Source organism: Rhynchophorus ferrugineus, unplaced genomic scaffold, assembly GCF_030347505.1.
Source record: "Rhynchophorus ferrugineus isolate W39M unplaced genomic scaffold, kcgeb_rfMv2 rfM7, whole genome shotgun sequence".
Lineage (NCBI taxonomy): Eukaryota > Metazoa > Arthropoda > Insecta > Coleoptera > Curculionidae > Rhynchophorus > Rhynchophorus ferrugineus.
In genome coordinates, this window is record NW_027472586.1 from 29,012,863 (window position 1) to 29,035,493 (window position 22,631).

The 22,631-nt window shown below is 30.3% G+C and overlaps 1 protein-coding gene across 1 annotated transcript in view; it reads right to left on the reverse strand.

Annotated features, from left to right (window-relative positions):
* Window positions 1-22,409, reverse strand: part of Stacl (SH3 and cysteine-rich domain-containing protein) — a 455,842-nt gene extending 433,433 nt beyond the window's left edge. Inside the window, exon 1 of the mRNA XM_076410623.1 lies at window positions 22,251-22,409. The gene's annotated coding sequence lies outside the window, so the exon portion shown is untranslated. The remainder of the gene's footprint in view (window positions 1-22,250) is intronic.
* Between the last annotated feature and the right edge of the window lie 222 nt (window positions 22,410-22,631).

The following is a 22,631-nucleotide window of genomic DNA, read 5'->3' on the forward strand; positions in this document are numbered from 1 at the left end:
GAGAAATGAAAGTCTATATCATATATGAAAACATTTTCTTTTGAAAGAGATATCCCTCAGGATTATTTATAATAAACTGACTAGAAGTTCAATACATTGGTTAAAATATTATATTATCCTCAACCTGAAGTATATATATATATATATATATATATATATATATATATATATATATATATATATATATATATATTTATGGCTCTGGTGAAAGATAGTTTGGCAGTCTCCAGAAGCATCAGTTCGAAGACGTGATTCCCAGTTACATATATCTGCACGTACTTTAAGACGAATTTTGAAAACTGATTTGTGCTAAGTACGTGTACCCATACAAAATTCATTAGTCCAAAAATTGCTTCCGAGAGATCCTGGTAAACGAGTTTAGTACAGTAATGCAATCCTAAGGCTGTCTGGTGAAATTGAAGATTTTTCATCTAAATTGATAATGAGCGATGAAGCCAATTTTCTTCTCAGCTGTCACGTCATTAAACAGAATAGTCAGTTTTGGGGAATACACAATCTCAGTTAATTCATGAAACATCATCGCATCCACTAAAAACTATTCTATGGAGTGGTATTCATGCTGGAAATATCATTGGTCCCTATTTGTTTTAAAATAACCAAATTGTTACTGCTTAACAATAGCAAGACATGATTCGAAATTTTCTTGTGCCTGAAATGGAAGGGCAAGGACTAGAGGACATGTGGTTTCAGCAAGATGGGACCACAGCACAGACAGCTCGTTCAACAATTTAATTATTGAATGACGTTTTTTCATGAAGACTAATTTCGCGAAGTGGTGATTTAGTCTAGCCAATCATATCTCCGGATTTAACAGCACCAGCCTTTTTGTTATGGGGTTTTTTAAAATCAAAACTTTATTCATCATCTTAAAGACTATATTGGTCACGAAATTGAAGGAATTCAGCCCCAGATGTTGCAGGATATCATGAAAAAATGCCTTAAAAACAGACGAAATTTAGTAGGGATTCTCGGTCACCATTTAGCGATATAATTTTTCAATCATAATGAATAAAATATGTAATTACCAAATAAACTTTTTGTGAAAAGCAAACTTACTATTTATATTACTACAAACTTATTAAATACTTAAATAATCCTTCAACAGAAAAAATAGAAGGTATATCTGCACTTGACCATCTGATTTCGTGATCTGTATTTCAGAACTTCTTTCAGCCGATAGTTCCCAACGCTAGAATTTACCATATTATTCCCTTATTATTCCATTACATACCAAACTAATTATCAAGAATTATATTTACTGGTTTTCTTGAAAATTTACATTATTAATATATATATATATATATATATATATATATATATATATATATATATATATATATATATATATATATATATATATATATATATATATACTCAATTTTTATCAAGATTCAACCAATAATTTATTGTGTATATTAGTTAAAAATAATATATATGTAAATTTAAATGGAATATAAATGTTTCCCTCTTTTTCTCTATTAAAATAAGTTCATATTTACATTTCTCTTTATAAAGCGAATTTATTTGTACCTCGACAAAGTAAAACAATTGACACTCGAATTGATTTGGTGGTGTTAAAATATTATTTCGTCAGCTAATAAATCAAAATAACACATTTTTGCTTTTACAATTTATTAATGCATCGCGGTTACGGTTTTTACGACCAGAAAAATATAATCTTTCATAAAATCGTAAACAATAAAATTGAAATGAGCGCAATACAGGCTACAGTACATTTTAATATATTTCTCCAGTTTTGGCAGCTCGTATAATCGTTCGCTATATTAAGTCCCACTTAATAATATTTTACTACTACTTAGTAGAATAAAATACAAATTAATGTTGTCGATTTTAAGGCTAAACCGTTTTAGATCGATATTTACGTCTATATTTCTAATACGAACATGTTTTTTCTATTAACGTTTCATTTATTTCTTATATTTTCAAGTATTTCTATTTAGTTATGAAACGTGTAAGTTTTAAAAAGAAAAAATCTTAATTTTATTTTAACGCAAATAAGTGATGTCGTATTGCATCGACTGTCATCGAAAAAATAGAAATTCGACTGTATAGACGAACTTGGGGAAATGTTTTACTCGGTTCAATCAGAGGTTGTATTTAAGTTGTTATAAACAAAAGTATTTGATTGGTGCGCTTGAATTGTGCGAACGCGATAATGTTTAAGTTTATTGTTAGATTTTTTACATTTTATTTATTAAAGGCCCATCAGGCTCGAGGGCTATTTAAGACTTATGCTCTATATATATTTTAATATTACAGAACAAACAATATAAAGAACAAAACAAAAAAAAGTATAGTTGATTTAACATAAGTATGAGAATAATATGGAGTGAAAAGTTTAAAAGTTATAAGTTAACAGCAGTAGTATTCATAATTTATTATACACTTTGGATTACTCCGATGGCGGCCAAATAGTTCATCAATTTTTCAAGGTTCTCCAATTGTACAAGTTTTTTCATGGATCTCTTCAGGCCAGAGAGTCATCTTTGGAGGACGTGCCCTTGGCATTCAACCAGAATATGTTTGATGCACAGCGGGGATCTACATCTATCACAGATGAGCGGACATTCTCCTTTGAGTAGAAACTCATGAGCCAGCCAGCCGGCAGTGGCCTATTCTGAACACATTTAAGAGCCTTGTATATGGCCAGCAATTCGGCAATAAAATCACTCGTCAAAGAGGGCAATTTGTAATGTTCATCCTTCAATATTGATGGATCCGTCAGTGTAAATTTGATAATGGTTAAGGTATTTTTTGAAGAGCAATTGTTTGAAAAGGGAGCGTGCACTAAAAGAGTTCAGAGCATCCTAAGAAGTCTCATTGAGAGATCAATGGCAGTAGGTGCGTTCTGCCAGGGATGTATTTTATTCATGAATCTACAGATAGTAGGTATCTCCAATGACAAGCGATTACAGATTTTCTGGAATCAATAACCATACCCTTTGTAAGTTTGCCCTTTTATTTTGTTACTGCGGTTGATGGGGAAAATTTGCCCATATTGAGATATCCCGGGATTGAGTTTTAAACAACCTGCGTACCTTGCAAAAGTTCTCGTCGAGAGTCCTGAGGAGGATCTAAGTTGGTTGTTGTTCAAGTGGTCTTCATTTTAGGGTTTGGAGCGTTGTTGGACCCCATAAAACAGTAGAAACTCACACACGTTTTATGGGTTACATTAATTGTTGCTAAATTATAAATCGACATAAAATTTGATTATAATGCATATTTATAGTGAAAAAAGTTGAGTACCTAAAGCTGATAGAGAAAGGACACAGATCGTTTAGAGTAAATAATAGTCTATTATTTGGATTAAATATAGTACAAATTTATAATCGTCTTCGTGCGTGCATTACAGGCCTTTTGTGTGATATGAGGAATTCAGAACTGTCTTTCCTTCACGGACAGGTTCTAGAGAAAATGCCTATCCAACATTGTTTTTACAAGGGACATACAGAATTATCTATCTATTTTATGCTAGTTACATGTATATATTGATTTTTTACAGACAGTCAACTTGCCTCTAATTATAATATAGATAATGTTTAAAAGGTAATAGTTAATTAGAATCGATTTCGATAAATAGAAAATATTTGTTAGAGCGCCATCAATTACAAAGTTAATTGCTTCTTTAAGCTGATTTATTTTTTAAAAGATCTCTACTGTGTGTCTAAGTGTCGAAGGCATTATAGAAGAATATTTTGATTATATTCTTAGGATTACTGATTTCTTAAGCTTTTCTTTTCATCAATACTTATTCATTCTATACTTCTTATTCTATATTTCCTTATTTTAAGTATATCTGTATGTATACTTTTATCTGTTTATATAACCTATAAAATTACCAATAAAATAGGTGGCATTGGTTTATAACAATTTATTTATAACAGTTTTCAAATTGAGATGTGGCTCTAGCTGAGAGTTTTTCAGATGGCTCTAGTAGCATATTTAGTAATAGAAGTGAAACTGTTTCTGACGCGCGACGAAAATTGGCGGATTAACCCTAGTACTTAAAATGCATTGACAATGTTTTTTCACTTTGCGGATGACGACATATACATGTGACGAACAGTCTATTTTGGCGTCTTATTCGAAGGTAAGGCGGTGAAGTGAGGGACGTGTTAATATGCGATGTTGTACTTGCAGTTGATCAACTTTCTGTGTGCTTGTTGACGTGCTCTTTGACTTATTTAATTAGCTCGAAGACGAACTTGGTCGCTTAGATTTAGATTATCGGTCAAATGTACTACTATAGTCCTATTTAACCGATTGTTCTATTTCTGCATTATGTGTATGTCGACGAATAATTCCCGTTCGGGCTCACAGACACCGTATTTTGTTTTAATAACTACATAACTAATAAATATAAGTATCACTAAGTTAACTTTAAACTAAGTTAAACAGGCATGTAGACGAAATTTCACTAACATAACAGAACACATTGGAAATACACTAGTGTTATGGGAATTAATTTCAGTTTAGCTTGATCTGTCGAAGACAAGCACGTTTCACTTGTAAGGTTATAAATAATATATCGGTATAATATTATAATATTTAATTATATTCTGCAGAACGGGAATTTTGACGGCGATTACCATGAAAATGTCTCTCTGGCCGTCCTGGTTATCCTGAAACCTTATCGCAGCCATCTACCGGGTCCAATTGTGAATCTAGACCATCGAAAATCGACCAAAGTATAAACGAATCAACCAAAATACAAACAAAAATTCCATCAAAATCGGTCTAACCGTTTAATAGAAGAATTATATATATTTATAATTATATAATTCTAATATAAGATATTAATTTCCTTATTTATTATTAATTAGCAATGCAATTATTTCTATATATTATCTACTTTATAAAATCGATTGTATTTATTTTTAGTTTTTTACCGGCTTGGGTGTATCTGTCCTCTATATTAAATCTAACGACTGGCAAATGACCAACTTACCGAGACAACTGGTTAGTGGTGTGACTAGGAAAGTTTTCCTTGCCGTATTTTTCACTCTGCTCTAAAACTAACTTAAAAACCGACACTCAACTAACCTATTATTGAATCATTGTTTGTTGTTCGATATCTGACAACATAAAATAAACTGTAATAATCGAAAATAAATATAAATGTATTGATTTAAGATAATAAATATTATAAATTATATATACAGTATAAAAAATACGTTGTTGCATAATATAGTGAAGGTAATTAAAAAAATTAAATAAAAAATACGACCCTCTTCTCAAAAGATATATATTAGACACTTTTGGGAGTGTTTTCATTAATTAATTTAATATTAATGGCATTCATGATAGTATACCATCTATCGATTATATATTTTTAGAGCTAAATTTTCTATAATTTACTATTATAAGTTCTTTGTAAATATGTATTAATATCTTTAAATTATAAAAAAATAACAAACAAAAATATATTACTCAGACTAAAAATATAAAATTAAAGGTCAGAAATATTGGTATAATATATTATATTATAAAGTATTAAGCAGTAACTTAAATTACCTTACAAGTTAACAGTAGATTCCTAATTATTTGCAGTTTTATTAAAAAATCCACGAATACTTCATCTAGTGGTTTTCATAGATCTGTTAAGTATAAGTGGATCATTCAAGCACCACCAATCCTTTTCTTTTTCCATAAAAACATTTCGATGTTGTCGCATCGGAGTTGTGCGTTAGACAATGCATAATAAATTAGTTGATATGTCTATGGGCTTTGATACGGTATGTTAGTGTATCAAGCCTGTTAAGTATATGTATAAGTAATAAGTTTATGGAAGTTGAACGGAAATTTCTACAGTTCTTTTTAAAACTTTTTTCGAATAGCTTACAAGATACGCCTGCTGTTGAGCTGAGAAAGCTGCTTTTGACTTTTACGTGTTTCTTTGAAAAAACCTATCTGAACAGACGAATTATCTTGATAGAAAGTGATTTCTTGACAACTGAAATGAAAAACCTTCTAAGAAATACATACATATTGAAATCATGTTCGAAATACAAGCTTTAATTGCAAGTGTTGTCAAAGTAGGGATAAGGCTTTGAACATATTGAATCAAAAGATATTTAAAATTAGCTTGAACCGCAATATAAATATTTGGTCAAAAACCATCTACATTATATTAAAGAAGAACCTTTGGATTCTTAAAAAGTGATATTTAACCAAAACAATCAATGAAGATGACAAATGAACTTTTTAAGCTGAAAGTTGTTAATTGTCAAAATGCGCAAATTAACTTTGAAATTTTAGAGTTAGTTTTAAAACTATGATAAAAGGACATTAGAGAATTAGAAACCTTCAACCTGCGGCACACAATCCTCTATCCGAAAAAGTAGCCATCCTGAATTATTTAATTTACATTTACATCAAATGAGATTTAATATTGAAAGTTCACATATTACTGCATAGAAAGCACTTTCACTTTTTCAGGTGAGAACAGACAGCATTGATAAGATGGAAACACATATCCAAACCCTGCTTCCCATAAAAATAACTTAATCACGTTATAAAGAAATTTGTTGTTATGGCTTTATTTTTGTAGCATTCTGGATAAATATTATATGTTGAAAATCAAATGAGATTTAATATTCAAAGTTCACATATTACTGCGTGGAAAGTCCTTTCGGTTTTTAAAAGTAAATAATGATAAATTTCAGGAAACATTTTATGATCTCGTACATGAAGTCTTGGAACAGAAAAGTGTATTATTTGTATTTCAGACTGATCAAGTTATTATGAACCCGAATGTGCTATATTCCTGCTTATCCAAGATGCAATTTACAAGATTTCTAATTGCAATTTTAACAGTAAGTCTTTTATTAAAATCTATATCGTTAATTAATTTGATATTCAAAATATGTGTATATTCACAGATCATTTGCTTTAATTTATCGGAAAAGGAATTATAGCTACAAGTTAAATATTGGAGTTGCTCGGCCCACATTGGAATATTTAAAAAGAATAGGAAATAAATCCATCATATATTTTTCAAGGGAAGTAAATTGAGACGAATCTGAGCCTTCAACTTCATGCTGATATGAACCAGACAGTATAACATTAAAAAAAAACTAATTACCACCAAGAAGAATTTAAGATTAAGAATTAACTATTTAATATAAGCAAGGGTTCCAGCAACCTATTTTAATCCGTTTCTGTGGGAAGCTACAACTAGACTTTTTAATTTATTGCCAATAATTTACACAAACAAATATAACGAATATTATTAATCAGATATTGTCAGAAAAGAACAATCTTTTTTAAAATGATTAATAGTGGACAATATATTGAGCAAAGGCAATGTAATAAGAAAAATTATAATTAGTTGTTGCCTGTTCTGGGTGGATGAAAAAAATAAATAGGATTGCAAAGGGCAAAATGGAAAATTTTGCATGGCTACATATAATATAGACAAGTGCAATTAAGTAATTATAAAAATATATAGATAGAAATGGAGGTTTTGTAATGAAAATTTTAACATGTGTTTAGAATATTGAGTAAATAAATATTTTTAATTATATTTGGACAAATAGTATTTTAATTTAGTTCTGCACTTTATAAAATTCAAGGCAATATTAAAGTACAATCAAAAAATAAGTTATTAGTTGTCACATTAGATACTGTTTTTTGAAAATGTTTTATACAAATGTTAACTAGTATTTATATAAAATATTTTATTTTTTGATATCCCCCTGTAGAAAATAAACCCGCCTTGTTCGCCCTCTGGTGGCTCGGACGCACAAGACTTGGTTACAATATGTTACAAGGGAGATCACAAAGTACGTTAAACTGAAGTTGATGGAACTGGCGCATGCGCACAATCGGCTATATTACGCCCTCTTTTACGCTTTCTATAGTGTATAATCGGCCATTTTAAAATTAACCGTTGGTCGATATTTAGATTTTGTGATGCGTTAACAAGTTTGTAACAATAATAATTAAATTGTACTGTTATTCTTAGCATTGGTTTTAAAATATGGAAGAACAAAGGTAAGTACGGAATGTAAGGTTAAGTTTTATAAAGTTGAAATATCGAAAGAGCATCAATTTTGTTTATAGTGAGAATATAAACCACCAAACTTGTAACAAAAGATTATCAAGGGCGTCAAAAAAAAGTCAACATATGGCAACATTTTACCTCCATATAGCTGCAGTTTTCAAACCGATAACAAGAAGCAAAGAAGAAAATTGTTCTTTTCCTTTAAATAAAAACTTTGCAGAAGGTACGAGAGGAATAATATACAATTGTACTAGAAGTAATATTAAAGGTAATTATAACTTTTATACACTTTTTGTTGTAATTAAACATCTACTCGTTTTAGGTCAGTGAATATACAACACATCAATCAAAAGATAATCAGCTCGGTCGTCGATTCATTACTGGGGTTCGCTCTTTAAAAATAATAGCAAAAATTGCGGTAACTGGTAAAAAAAGACATTTACTTAAATCGTGATATATTTTAGTAACAATTTAATTTTTCTTTTATAGGTGAAGTTGCTAGTAGTTCTTGCGGCAAAGCTGATGAAAGTTAAAATATAACAATAGAGGAAATTAGATAGGATTTTGCATAATGCAAGAATAGGGAAGAACGATACTTTGAAAAGATCAAATTCGCTAATAAGGGTTTACCTGAATCGAATAAACGAAACATGTAACATTAATCATAATGACCCCCTAAAGATCTAATGATTACTACTCTGAAGGTGGAAGGTAAAGGAGTGAAACAAACAAAGAAAAAAAAACAGATATTTTTATGAAAGGGTATCGATAAATAAATTATTGCTTTGTAAAATATAATGATGTATTGACTGGTGACATCTTTCAGGTGAAAAATACGATTGTCTGCAAAATGAAGATTTTCCTTTGAGATAGACAAATGACATATACAAATATGTTTTCTGGACATTTTGTAAATAATATTTGATAATATAAAGTTTTCATTTAAATATGGTTTATGGACTTTGTCTAAAAATGTTTCAATATGATGTCTTAATGTACATATGGTGCTTGGAGTTGTTATAATTTCATATATCAATATAATTCCTATATAAATATAGTGTTTTTTACTCCATTTTTTAAAGATTTGCAATAAAATTTGCTAATAGAACATGACTTATTATTTTCAAATGTTTCCCAATTGTTATTTACTCGGTAAACAAAATTACACTCAACTAAACACTCAATTATTAAAATGTGCATTTTAGTTTAAAATATTTCATAAAAAATTAATGATAATTTTCACATTACTCTCTTTACTAGACTACTAAACTAGTACTAATAATGGTCATTGCTATTCAATTTCACAGAGCTTAATTTCTCTGTCGCAGAACAATATAAGGCGAAAAATATATTAGAGTAAAATTTTCAGCCCCAGTTACAAGACAAAATCTAAGTGCTTGCGTAGATCTTGCCAGGAGAGCGCTTGTTCACTCAGACTATTATTTCAATTAAATGAAAATGCGTATGTACTAAACTGAAATTACCTTCAGTTTACGGTATCCTTGTGATCTCATTTTAAGTCTATTCTATGGTTGAAGTAAAATTTTCATTTCTTTCCTTGAGCGATTTCTCCGTCAAATATGGACCAATTTTAAAAATTGTTTTTTTATTCGAAAGAGTGCACTTCCAAGGTGGTCCCATTGGGACCAAAACAGGATCTGGTTGGGGAAAAGGGGGAAATTGAGGGAAACGCTCAAATTTCAAAGGCACGTACAAAGTTTTCACATATTTTTATCTAAAATAATCAGATATTTATTTATAATATTTTTTCTGAGCTCATGTGACGAAATATCAGAAGTAAGTTAGTGTAAAAACCATTCAGTTTGCTTTTTAAACGCAAACCCTACAATGTGAAGCGCTGTAGAAACATATTAGGCAGCTCTCTGAATGGTGTGATTATTAGAACGTTATGTTAACACACAGGGGTCGCATCTTCGATTCTTAAGGGGGGTAGCAACTTTTTTTTGTTTAGTTTTTTTCTAGTTTAGTTGGAAAATTTGTCGGATCACCTAGACTAGGTAGCGGACTTTATTGCTACTCTTCCTTATACAGGCTGCACTTTTAATTAGTTTAAATAGGGAAAAATAAAATATTTTTAACAAAAAATTAAGGAAATAAATAAGGAACCCACTAAAAATTAAAAAATAATCAAACTTAGATTTTAAACAAAAAAAAAACATTTGAAAATAAAATATGTACATTACAATCGTTGTAATAACTAAATAAAAATAACTAAAAAACTTATTTAACCTATCTACTAGACGTATTATATATTCTATTATATACATACAATTTAGCTTAATACCTACCTAAACCTATTTATCTATTTACAATATTATTTTAACTACCGCCAACTGGTCAGTTTGAAATCGGTACCATGTCGCAGTAACTAATTCCTTGTGTTTAAATCAGATGTTATCATTTAACAATGGAAGGTTATCATACCTCCCAATACAAGCATTACCAAGTGTAACAACACGTGTGTGCCTATAAAAATAACAATTTAGCACTTAATAAATATGTGAGAGAATTTGTTTAACGAATTCAAAACTGTGTTTATTTTGATTACTCTGAATTAAAAAGAGTGAAACACCAACTGTTTGAAACGACCTGGCTTATGCTCCATCGATTTATTTTTCGTTTTTAACACGTAATCTATTTCCTTTAACTAATTGGATTTGAACGATTTGAGGCAACGGGAATTTATTATGTCTATTATTGAAAAGTAACTTACTATCGGTTATTCCGGTGATAAATCGCGGATTTCTGGGGAATAATTTTTTAATTTTATTTTTTTTCTAGCTTGTGGATGTTTTTTTTAGAGTACAAAGTGCGATCCAGGTTTTCGATGGTCTGCGTCTGGATGTAACATCGAAAATTTGTAGTGTTTATAATTTGTAATACACGAGTGGTAAAAAAAGTCGAGACATTTTTATTTTCGGCTTTCGATCCATGTTTTATGTAATATTTTTCTCTTGTTTAGCTAGTTTCAGCTGGTATAATCTCGTTTGAGCTTAAGACTGGGTTTCTGCCAACAATACGACCTTCAAGAATTGACGATTTTGTACTATTAACGATTAGCAACACATATTTTATTTTTTTCCTTTATCGAGTGTAGATCAGAGTAAATGTTAATGGTTTGAGAAGTTCTTACCAATAGTGAATTAAATGTAATAATCCAAGAGTGTGTAAATATATCAGAAGAAACTTAATCTAACCCTGTTGGATCGTCTTGAAGAACAAAGAATTTCTATCACCGCTGAATCAGTTTGGTGCCCAAAAAGAGAAAAGTCTTCGTTAAGGATGAATGATACTTTGAATTTAATTCACATATACCCACTTATCAAGAGAAAAACCCTGACCTCTTAGATTTCTTCAAGAAACATAACATCTAAGTATATAAAAATGGAAGAAAATTTTGAGCTAAGTTCCGATCATACGCCAGTGATTCTGACGTTGAGCGAAAATATAATAAGAAAAGAAAGAGATCCAACGCTAACAAACAAGAGAACAGACTGGTAAGGATTTGCTGAGGAATTGAACAAAAAAATTCATCTAAATGTACTCCTCAAGGCAATTGAACAATTAAATTTTGAAGGCGAAAAATTCGTAATAGATATTCAATAAGCTTTTTGGAATACTCCAGAAATTAAGAGTACAATTAAGGGAATTAATTATCCGAAAGAAGTGAAGAAAATGGTAGCTGAAAAACGAATTCTACGAGAAAAAAAATGGCAACAAAAAAGAACACCTGAAATTTAAAAATAGTTTAAACAATATAATCCAAACACTGAAAAGGGAAATACTGGAAATTAAATACAAAACCATAAATGACTATCTGGGAAATTTAACACATGATAAAGAAACTGATTATTCATTCTGGAAAGCACAAAATATCTAAATCGCTCATGTCTACAAAGTCCACCTATAAGAGACCCATGTGGAAATTGGGCACGTGGTAATTTCCAAAAAGCAGAAGCATTTGTTGAATATCTAAAAAAAAATTCAAACCAAACGAAACTAATATTGAATATAATTTTCCGGGCATTGAAGCTGTAAATTCGATGATTGAATTAGTCACGCTGAGAGAGCTAACCAAAGTTATTAAAACTGACATTAACCCCAGGAAATCACCAGGCTACGATTTAATAACAGGAAAATTACTACAAAATCTACCAACCTATTTAGATTAAAACATGTCCCAGGCATTTGGAAGATAGCCAAAATTATAATGATCCCAAAACCTGGGAAGTCACCGAACGAAATAAAAGCCTATAGACCAATATCATTGCTGCCAGTAATATCTAAGGTTTTTGAAAAATTTCTGATGAAAATTCAAATCCAGTCGTAATCCCAACACACCAATTTGGGTTTATTAACAAGCATTCAACAATTGACCAAGTCCCCAGAATAACAGATGTTATTGAAAAAGCTTACGAAAGTAATAATGTTTGCTAAGCTATATTCCCACATGTAGCACAAGCCTTCGATAACGTTTGGTAGAAAGGTCTTGTTTTAAACTACAGAAAATGTTACCTAAACAACACACCAAACTATTAAAATCGTACATTACAACCAGAATGTTTAAAGTTAAACAAGAAGAAGCAGGTGTACCACAAGAAAGTGTACTAGGACCAATACTTTATCTATTCTATACTTGTATTATACCAGAAATGGAGAATATTACCATGGCTATATTTGCTGATGATACTATGATGATAGCTGTCGGAGACAATAGTGAAGAGGCCTAACGAAAATTACAACAGTCAAGTGACAATATAAATAAATGGACACAAACTTAGAAAACAAAAATTAATGAAAGTAAATCTGTGCATGTACAGTTCACCTACAAACAGACCGTACAAGCACCAATAACATTAAATAATACTATCATTCCATATAGCAATAACACTAAATATCTCGGAATGAATTTTGATGCAAAACTCCGCTGGAAAGAACATATAAAGAAGAAAAGAAAAAAACTGGAATTGAAATATAGGAAAATATACTGGCTGATCGGAAGAAAATCATAATTATCAGTACATAATAAATAGCTTTTATATATGCAAATACTGAAACCTATATAGACATAGGGAGTTCAATTATGGAGATCTGCAAAGAGTAACATAAATAAAATACAAATTTTTCAGAACAAAGTCCTGAGAGGTTTTGTGGGCGCACCCAAATACTATAGGACTGATTACCTACATCGAGACCTGCAGATACCCACAGTCAGTCAAGAAATCAAGAGAATTGCAAGGGGGCATGAGGAAAGACTCCATTCTCCTGAGAATATTGAAGAATTGCAGCTTTTGGATACCACTAGAACAGGACACAGACTCAAAAGAATCAAACCATATGATCTTGTGTAGTGTTGTGTAGTGAGGTGCATATAATAAAAATACAACAGTGACATATATAAACATTATTTCATCAGAGACTGAGAGAGGGCCGATGGGTCCTCCTAGTTATATACCTAGATTTAAGTTCATAAGATCATTTAAGATCATAAAGAAAAATTGTAGGTTAGTCGGAAACGACTAGTAACAATGCATTAAATAATAAAAAAATATATACCCGATACACTTCACAATGCAGAACCATATAGCTAGGGAATTATTAAAAAAAGTCTTATGATATAATATATCTCAACGTGATCCAGTTCCAAGTTCCGGTGTTCAGTCACTTGAGATCGGTAATACAGGAGAATTCTAGTGGTATCTACCAATGAAGTAATAAACCGAATCTGCCAAGCTCCAGAATCTATTACTTCTTCAAGGTACTGCGTGTGGAAGGGGGAATATTTTAATCAAAACAAAAACTGTTGTCTTCCACCATAAATCCCCATCTTTCGAATGCTTATCTTGCCATTTAATGTGTATGTCTCCAACATTTGGACACTGTTACAATCTAATATCTGTAAGCTTGATGTTTTCTAAAAATACATGATGACAATCAATCAATCAGACAATCAATGCACTCTAGAAGAACAAATTTAGAGACGCTTTCTAAAATAGTTTGGACATGATTTTCAAATGAAAGGTGAATTAATTCCTACCTAATTTCTATGGCAAAATCGACATTTTAGGCGGAAGAAACAGCGAACGAAGTCAGAATTAGACATTTGTCAAGATAAACTAACATTTTCCGAGGCCAGAACAGCTGTGGTCAACGGCCAACAGTGGCCGGATTTAGTGGCCCTGCGTCACCAACAGCAGCATATTGATGGAGAACTAAACACTCTCACCGAATGCCGACTACGAATTATGATCAAGATGATGGTGATGATATTTTTATATAAAATTTTTGTAGATTGGTTTAGATGGTTAAAAAACGATGATTTTAGTTTAATAATCAAGCAAATAATAGATCAATGTTCATTCAAGTTATTCATTTAATTACTTATTATTAATTCATTTACTACTATATATTATCTATTTTATAAAATCAATTGTGTTTATTTTTAGTTTTTTACCAGCTTGGGTTTATCAGTCCTCTATATAAAACCTAACGACTCATGGTGTATGTACAGAAGTGTAACTAGGAAAGTTGTTCGTTGCCGAATTTTACACTCTGCTCTAAAAGTAACTTAAATACCGACAATTTGTGAAGTCAAATTAAACTGTTATCGATCCATTATTTGTTGTTTGATATATAACAACGTAAAATAAACTGTAACAATCGAAAATAAATTGGAGTGTGTTGATTTAAGGTAAATAAATATCATATATTAATTTACTGTGTAAACAATAATAGGTAGTTGCATAAATTATTGAAGAAAATAAAAAAAACTGCGCCTCGGTTTTTAAAATATATATTATACAAATTGTGGGAGGGTTTTCCTTAATTAATTTAATATTAATGGAATCGTTCACCATGATGGTATGCCATCTATTAATTAAATATGCTTAGATCTAATTTCTCTATAATTTACTGTAATGAATTCTTTGTAAAAGTGTATTAATTCATTTAAATTTAAAAAAAACAAATAAAATCATATTACTCAGACTAAAAGCAGAAGAAAATATTAGAAATATAGGGTATTATATATTATATTATAAAGTATTGAGCAGTGACTTAAATTACCTTACAAGTTTGCAACAGATTCCTAACTATTTGCAGTTTTATTATCCTGCGGCAACGACAGCAGCATATAGGTGGATACTCTCTCCTTAATGCGGACTACGGATAATGATGATGATGATGGTGACGATATTTTTATATAAAAATTTTGTGGATTGATTTCAAATACTGATTTTAGTTTAAAATATGAAAAATATCCAGTCAAGCTACAGTAAAACGGAATGTGTCGAATTGCTGTTATTATTAGATGGAGTATCTTCAAACAATCAATATTGAGAGAGAATTATTATACTATCGTACTTAAAGAATTTCAGACGCTTTTTTAGCTACAACTAGCGCTCATTTTTGTCACAATCCCCCCTTCTCTTTTCTTAATTCATTTTTATGACACATAAAATATATGTTTTTACTATTAAACTTTACTATTAAAGCAATTCATATTAAGTAAACTGCAATTTTTAGCATAGAAGATTTTTTAATTCGATAAAGCCTAGCAACATTTAATAAACTGCTCAGAAATTATGATGAACCAGTTACTTCGTAGTTCTAATCGAGATATAGTACCCACAAACGATTCAATGATTTCCAAAATCGAGAAGCTGGTGCTCTAAAAATGTCCATATGAATCTTGGCGATTTCAGTTAAGAGTTTGAAGAGTTTTAAGCTAGTTAATTATATTAGAAATGACATTGTAAAACAATATTTATAGTGCAGTTCATAGTAACAAATGGTACAGTACAACTACGGTAGCAATTATAACATGCTTAAAACAAAATAAATAATCAGATACATCATATATAATATATAACCAGGTATCAGTACAGATTATTATTAAGCCATGATTTTGTGCTTTTAAGATTACTAATGTGATAATATATAGGCCTGCAAAAAAAAAATTGAGACAAGAGTTGTTCTTAACAGTTTTAGTAACTAAAGATTGAAATACTATTAGTATTATTTTAACGATTTGTTTATAGTTAAGATCTTGATGGTCGTGACATCTGGTTTGACGAAGACACCTCCCTTCACCTTTGCTTCTGATAACTTTAGAAGCAAACTCCATCTTTGAAAAGGAGTTTTGCAAAATGAAAAAAAAAATTATTTGTAGCGGTGGTGAAAGTCTAAAAATGTGAAAATCAGAAAATCAGAGAAGAAGAAATTACATAAAATTTTGCTAAGATGTAAAATCAGTGTAGAGTGATACCATGAAATAATTAAATTTGCTAACAAAAGTAGACCTATCAATGACATCCTAATGATCTAGTGACAAGGAAAAGACAATGCATTTTTAATACAAGCGCATAGGTAAATAAATTATTGAGACTTTTTTTAGACCGAGATATTTTTCGACTTAAAAGTACTACAATCCATTCCTTTTAGGCTAGTAAACTATTTACCTGCTTATATACATACTATATATATATATATATATATATATATATATATATATATATATATATATATATATTCGACAAAAAAATTAAGTAAATAAAGCTGTATGTACGCATGCGCCAAACTCGGAGATGTTTGAGAGTAATGTATCCTTTCAAACAACTCTTTGTTGCAGACTTGTCTAACGGATATGCTAAAATTTATGCATTATTTTCTTCCAGTTTTCTCAATAATATGTGTAGACGATGAATAGCAACTAAGAGAGGACTGTAATAAAAATAGTAAAACTTTCGAAATAAAATTAAAACAGATTTATTTTTCAAAATTTACTTCTTTTCCCTTATAGTCAAAATCAGCTTTTTTTCGACCCAAAAAAGTTTTTTTCCATTCAGTTTTTATATTCTCTGTCGAGGGAAAAATAATGTTTTTGTAACCAAGTTAAACATATTGGGAATAAGTTTCTAACAAAAAATGTTTAACATATATTGTACGTATTTGTTAAAACTTTACCAAGCATTAGCAGAGATAGGTATAAATATTCTAAATAGTAAATTAACACCTGTAATAAAAATGCAATTAGTTTGTTTCTCATTTAAAATTCATTTTGTTAGCGACTATATATATCCCAAGAAAATGTGTTTTTCCAGAAGATTACCTTATGTTTCAATGGTTTTGTATTGTTTTTGTTCGATACATAATCAACCGGGGAACAAATGCCATTCGGGGCTGTTCCAAGTTTGAATAGGGTGCTGTCGGAGTCAATAATTCTTTAATTACCTTGAAATAATAAACGGGTTATCGGAAAACGTCGGTTAATTAACTTCTAGTTACCTCGAAGAAGCAACGTTTTGAATGTACGGTTGTTATATATAGGCTATTGTTAATGTTTTACGATACCTTCCATTATAATGTTCCATTTTTAAATTGGACGGGTTGAGCCACAGAGATGGTAATTGGTTCAATTATATGATAACAGTGAGAGTATTACTATTAAATTGATACCATGTTTTGGTATAAGGTAAATTATAAGCCATTATTTTAAAAATATGTTTTTTATATTTCGTGATTCACGATCAATGCTGTGTTTAAATGCAAATTTTCTACAGAATATGAAGAGGAGGATATGAACAGAGGATATGAACACCTGTCACGTACACAGTATTTATTTATTAATAAAGTATTGAGCTATCATTTACTTTTATACAGCAATTCTTCGCGAAATAGATTCGTAGAGGAATCTTGTCCCATTATTGTATCAAAATATCCGCAAATTGTTTCAATTATGTTGGATATGGAAATTTACTCCTCACTCTGTGCTCTAAAACTCCCCATAATTGTTCAATTATATTGAGGTCTGCCCACTGTTTTGGATAGAATATGTTTTAGGATATTCTAAAGCTCGTGATACCAAGACTGAACCTTTTTGTTCGTGTGTATGAAGCATTATCATCTTCAGTTATGGCACTATTTGGCAGCATATACTATTCATGGTAAGCACTTCATCATAGAGGATGTGGATATAGACATTCTCAAGAGTCCGGACAGCGAGCGAGTTTCTTTGGGGTTCTATATATATAAACTGTTAACCAAGTACAAACGGTTTGTCCTCTTTCGAAGTACCGTAGTATTTAACCATCGCAGAACAAAGCGTATAATACACTGAAATATGACATACAAAAGTTGGCATGTAAGTCAAACAATACTTACGAGATGCAATATTTATATGAAAGCAGTATTGCAAACATGCAACAATATGTACTGTCGTATATGGTATTTATATTATTTTGTTTATCACCTGTAAATATATTTAGAGGTTTAATGAAGGCATTCCAAGCAGATGAAATTGTTTAACTACGGTGAATTTAGCCAGAATTAATGTGTTTCTTTAAATTATAGAACTAAAATTAAAATTGCATCTTCAGCCCAGAATCGAACAAAAGGAAAGAAAAAACATGTGAAACAAAACCACGAATGCTTAAACGGTATATTATTAACAGACATATGGATCAATATATTATAATTTAAGCTAAGTACTAGAACATTTAATAACTATAGATAGGGTTCAAAATACAATACTGGGATTATTGAGCAAAGAGTTAACACAAAATGGTCATAGCAAAAAATATGGAATATTCTTAGAGTTTTTTAAATATAAACAAGCATATTCACTATCTTGCTAGCTTGTTCATTACTACAGAATATACTTTGATCTACCTCCACAATTTATAATCAAACAGGAGGCAAAATAAATTGACCAAGAAAATGTTACTATACCTTTAATGTGCGCGCAGATATTCCTGAGAAATGGCTCAGTTTACAAAATAAATAATAATATTGTATTTTACACAGCTAAAATAGGTAACATATGAGTATTGTTTAAACATTCAGCTTCTTCTCCAGATATATATTCCCTCTTATTACGGTTTAAAGAATTCTTTCATTGAAAATATTTTTTGGGGTAAAACCTTTTTTTTAATTTCTGTTTCATTTTGATCAGTAACAGTAAAACAGAACAAAAGTGGTCTAGAATACGCCAACAAGTACACTTTACGCACAATAACTCCCGATGAAATATAACTAAGTAGGTTATAGGGATTGGAAGCATCGGTCAATCTAATTATTACTAGTTCGGTCGACAGAGCCGACATATATTTACGCACACTTTCAATCTAATGAAAAAAAATCGAAGTACTCATATTTTTTTATCTCGAAAAATCTTTAACACACAATGAAAATATACATTAATTTTACTTTTAAATAATAATTATTCAATAAAAAAGTAGGGTTTTATTGCATTAAATCTGATATGATCTATTATTTTATTAACAATTTTCTATAATTTTATTAAAAAACGAATAAAATATAAATTGGCAATATTTAATTTCCCTTTATTAATTTTGATATAGAAAATTAATTTCATTAGTCATACATTCACACAGAGTTCCTGTTTTATATTAATATAATAATAAGTACATTAAATATCAAGTTAATAACAGAGATGAAACAAAAGGTGATAAAAACATTTGACTGAACGGATCCAGTTGGTTATAAGTATGATAAAAACGTTCCATGTCAGATATTAGACCAAATTATTTAAGAAGAATTCGAAGTAAAGACGCTTTAGTAGCTAACGAAAACAAAGCTTACGAAGCTTTTAAGCATTAGAACACTTGGCCGTACAACAGAAGTAGTGATTAAATTATCTGTAATATCTGTAGATAATTTAACTCCGGTTTTTGAACTCCTTAAGGTCCTCCCCTAAAATTGCTTAGAATGATCGAAATAGCGTTGTTTGTAAAGTTGTATTGAAGCATCCATGCTGTGTGAGAATGCCTATTATCGTGAACGAAAACCTTGTGGTATCGGTTCATAATAATTCTCAATGAAGAACATTAGGATATTTATATTTTAGGATTGTTTGACAGCTTGTAGATTGATTATACTATCTATAACAATTATTATTTATTTTTGTACTATTAATAAATAATTTTATATAAATCTCCATATAAAAGTGTTATTATAAATGGAGAAAAGGGCCTATGACTGTCATAAATATATGTAATGATAAGTCACCCCAGTCACGAAGGTAATCATATGAGGTAAAGTCACGATGTCTTCTGAGCTGATCTCAAACGTCGGTTTATCAATAAATGTTAGAGGTTTGTAACGGTTAAGAGGTAAATTTAAAAAAAGATAAAGTGTTTCGACAGATTATCTTCAAAGTGATAAAACAATAAGTTCATATTATTATTAAATCCTTTCCAAACAACTAAATACAAAAATTCGTCTGAAAAATCTTAGGTAATAGAAGAAATATTCAATAAAATCATAGAAATGAAAACAAAATTTATAATAAAACCAATTTTAGTTTTATAGATGATTATTAATTAAATAAAATTAAGATAAAATATAATGTCTATTAGAAAAATATTATATTTATTTTGTAAAGAAGGAAGAAGTTAAAAACCAAGAGTATAAAATCCGTCAAGGAAAATGATCCTAGTTACGCCAGTAATCAGGCTGGGTAAAACCGGATGTCTTCTGCGGTGATGTTTCTAAAGTTGGTCACTCGCCAGTCGGTAGGCTTAATGCCGAGGACCGTGGTTTGGAGCTCACGTTAAACTGTTGGTCCAGTCCAGATAAAATCTATCTATTTTATATTAAATCTATATAAAAGAAATAGAAATAGTTAAAATAAAAAAATAAACACAACCTAACAAAGTGTTAGAGTTACTTTTTTGCAATGAAAAATGGTATTTTAAATCATCAGCTTCAAACTGATAAAATAATAAGCTTATATTATTACTGCACTCTTTCCCAGATACTGAATATTCAAATTCATGAGAAAAAACCTAGTGTACAGAAAAAATATATTAGATTTTTAATAATTATATGAATAAAGAAATTATGTAAGGTTATAGCACGTTAAATATAAAATTAAGATAAAACGTAATGACTATTTCTAAAATATTTTATCAATTATTTTCGTTATTTATTTATTTTTAATTATATTTTAAGGTCCGTGTTTTTCCAACAAAGGTTTATCTGGACTGGACCTACTGTTTACCGTTGGCTCCGAACCACGGTCCTCGGTATTAAACCTGCCGATTAGTGAGTAATAAACTTAGAGACCATTCAAGAAGACATCCGGTCTTAGCCTGGTTACTGGCGTGGCGTGAGATGATTATTCCTTGTCGGATTTTTCACTGTTGTCTATAAAGACTACAGTTACAATCACAAACACAAAGTACATCCATGCTCCAGCAGGATCCGAATGCGCGACTATCTCAACTCTAGGATGACCGTACTTCGCCTTGGCCACTGCGCCAACCAATTGTATTTGTTTATTGAGAGGTGAATAAAATTTAAATTTTCAGTGATTTTTATGTAAAAAATCAACTTCATAATAGTTATTAGCACCAAACTAATAAAATAATAAAGTCAAATTATAATTGTACACTTTTGAAGGAATTGTGTGCAAAAATTCTTAAAAAATACCTATTTTATAGAGGAAAACTCCAAAACTTATTCGCCAGATTTATTTCCTACTGACTTCTGGATCCTATAACAATGCTTTGAAATTTTTTAATAACTTTTATAAGACTGTGTATGACTTTAGAGTGATAAGAGTATAATTATTTACTACCATATACAATCTATTTTAGTGTAATTATAGATTACAATTAAGTATGAAGAAATAAACGCAAGTCAATAAACTATGTTTGTATTGTTTAATTTTTGTTATAATAAATACGAATAATGTAGCACGAACAGTAATGGCTAAATAAATTTACCACCTTGTTTGTCGAATAGAGTAATTTATGCACTCAAATTCTATTTTTTTCTATAGTCTCTGACCATGAAACAGAAAAAAGTCCACCTTGTGGCCTATATTTAGTTAAAAATTGGCAATATCTACGATATTATATAAATATAATTAGCGCAAATAATTTCGTCCCTTACCTTTGCCGCTGATAAAAAAGACGTCGGATTCTGGTACTTCTGTTACGCAATGTTTTCTATTTTAGCGACACGCTTGGTATTTTCTCAAGTAACAAAAACGTGGAGTGTTGGACGATAACGTCGCGGCATCAACTCGGGACTTTCGTCGCGGATATTCCCAGTTTTTTTATAATTCAATCCAACAAATAAGTCATCGTACTGACCGTGGTTGTTACAAATGATAACTTAATTTATTCGTTTTTATTGGGAATGTGGTGTTACCTACCTAAGGCATGTTGACGGCACCAAATTTAAACTAAATGGAAACTCGCGTTGGCGTCTACGACGTCGCCAGCGTCGCGATGCTATATTTCGGTTCGAGGCCCGCGCTATACTGAGCGTCCCGACTCTGTTACCTGTTTACCGCGACGGTACGCGCAAGCCTAACAACTTTTTTCCGTCTTTGTTTTTAATTTTTTTTATTGCCACCCATTTCGTCGTCTATTGGCGACCGTCGGTCTTGATTTATTTATATTTTATCAGTTGTAAATGTGTGTTTTTATCTAGTATCGGGGCGATCGATTTAATTCCCGAAGAATATTGAGCTGTAAATAAAAATAAACTGTTTAAAGTGGTTTTCTTTCCGCCTATATTGTAAACTGGTTAT